A 2599-nucleotide genomic window follows, 5' to 3' on the forward strand; every position below is an offset into this window, starting at 1 on the left:
GAGCTTACAAGCTAATGTTGGATAGGGTATATAAACTAGCTATAATCCATTAACAACTAGTTGTTGAAGACTATGGGGAATATGTGAAGCCGCACAGGCTTTGACTCATCTCTGTAACCTCTAAATTAACACAGGGTTTGATTAGTGTAAGATTAGCCTCTTTAAGTAATTGTAATAATTGTGGCATCACAAGATACAGCCTAGTGTTAATAACTTTTTAAAGAAATCACCCACAGAATAATTACTTTGTGGAACAGATATACTGCATCTCAAGGAACTAGGCTGAGACAGCGTCTCATGGGCCTTCCTGGTCCCAAGGTTCCCTCCATGCCTTGAGGAGAGGGGACTTCGGAAGCTAACAGGCAAGGGGGGGAACGGGGGGCGGGACAGAATATTTCCTTTATCCTTTTACAGAGAAAAACACCAATATATGCATTGTGTGAGAAACCCTGTGATTTGGGGACCAACCATGGAAAATAACATGGAATTTACTCTGTGGAGGAAAATATAGAAGTTTTGGAGTCACCTGGATTTGAGTCTTATTGAGTCACACTTCTATTTTGGGGCGGTTTTTTTGGTTTTGTTTTTTGTAAATTGTCGGTAGAAACAACAGCCATTGTGAAAGCTCTGTAAATTTCTGAGAGTCCCGTGCACGTATTCAATTAGTTTACAGAGGATTTGTGGCATAGTAGTAATACTTCCCCCAAACCAAGAAGTTGAGGCCATAAATACAGGACTGGGATCCAAAAGAGCCAGTTGCCTGCTTTCCTATCTTTATTCAAGGGTCTTCAAAATCCACAACAGAGCTGAATCCGGGACTCTCAATGGCTCTTTAAAAGCTGCCAGGTCCCGTTTCAGCTGGAGGTCAAAGCAGAGTTCAAGATGAGAGATAAAAAAAAAAAAGTCTTCTGAGGGCATGTCTTCAATGTGCACGTTTCTCTGCTCATCTCCTTCCAGGAACAGTAAAGCACCTCCTTCTTGGGACACCTGATGATGGCAGTCTGGCAAACTTCCCAAGTCACCTACTCGGGACACATACGCCTTCAGAGAGGGGCGGCCACAGGGGTGCCGGCAGTAGCTCCAGCGACCAACAACTACTCGGAGTGAATTCATTCCAATTACAGTCTTACCAACTTTCAAGCCCTTAGTTTGGGTATTAAATCTCAATTTTTCACATTTCACTAAATATCCTCACAGACTAACTCCACTGCTTCACTAGTTACTTTAGCAGCAGAAGGAACATTTAGCATTAAGAGCACCAACACTCGCTCCACGCTGCCTGCATTTCATTCTGGATTCTGCTACTAGTTGTGTGACCTTGGGCAAATCACTGAACTTCTTTATGCTTCAGTTCCCTCATCTGTGAAATAGGGTAAGAAGCTTGTCCTGAGGATTAAATGACTTGATACAAATAAAGCGCTTAGAAGGGTGCCTGGCAGGCACACGGGTAAATACTGGGAACACGCATTTGTCATTGTTGAGTACCCACCATTCCCAAGGCATCCGCTAGTCACTCTCTCCCCTATCTAAACAAACTTGTATCTTAGTATTAAGGAATAATTTGGGTGGCCTAACTCTTGCTGAACTGTAAATGGCCAACACACAAACGCTAACCTTGGAGTATGGGCCACACCCACGAGTTGTTTCTCGGTTTACCACTTCATTGTTTCAGCAAAACCGCACGTCATGTGCCAGACACTGGGATTTGATGAGGAAATAGAAACTCGGGGCTTTGCTCCCGAGCTCTTAAGGCTGAACTAGTGTTTTCATCTGTAATAAAGCAGGTAAAAACTGACTGAAGGAGTTATTTAAGGAGAACAGAGCAATGTGTTCGGCGGCACTATATCCTGTAGATGCAGTTTCCTCCCTCTCTAATTAGGTGGCTTCACTACGTCACGATTGCAGATGCCCACTGGGTCGCTGAGGAATTTCCTACTGAAGACGAGGTGAGAGGTGAGGTGACTGACACCAATAGTGCGACGGCGGGAAGAGCAGCCTCGCGGCAGGGGTGTGCCCCCATTCCGGCAGGTGACAGCCGGAAGCACCCGAGGTTTGCAACTGCCCTACTGACTCTTAACAAACCACTTCGCCACCACAGGCCCGTTTTCACCTCGGTGAAACTGACGGCCTGTCCGAAGCTCTCCCAGTTACAACATGACTTGAATCTTACACGCCTGAACCCACCTCCGGATCGGTCTCCGGTGACCCCGCGCTCGAGAATCTAGGGCAGTCTTTCACTTTCCGAGTCTGTTTGCTCAACTGCAAACCGGAGGAAGTGCTCCTTAAATTACAGGAACTATAAGAACATTTATGAATTAATTTATTCAACAGTAAATTAAAAGAGAGCGCCCGCAGGAACCAACCCTCGCCTCTGCACTTTCTTTTTTTTTTTTTTAAGATTTTTTATTTATTTATTCGACAGAGATAGAGACAGCCAGCGAGAGAGGGAACACAAGCAGGGGGAGTGGGAGAGGAAGAAGCAGGCTCCTAGCAGAGAAGCCTGATGTGGGGCTCGATCCCACAACGCCTGGATCACGCCCTGAGCCGAAGGCAGACGCTTAACCGCTGTGCCACCCAGGCGCCCCCGCCTCTGCACTTT

This window comes from Ursus arctos, unplaced genomic scaffold (genome assembly GCF_023065955.2).
Source record: "Ursus arctos isolate Adak ecotype North America unplaced genomic scaffold, UrsArc2.0 scaffold_10, whole genome shotgun sequence".
Classification (NCBI taxonomy): Eukaryota; Metazoa; Chordata; class Mammalia; order Carnivora; family Ursidae; genus Ursus; species Ursus arctos.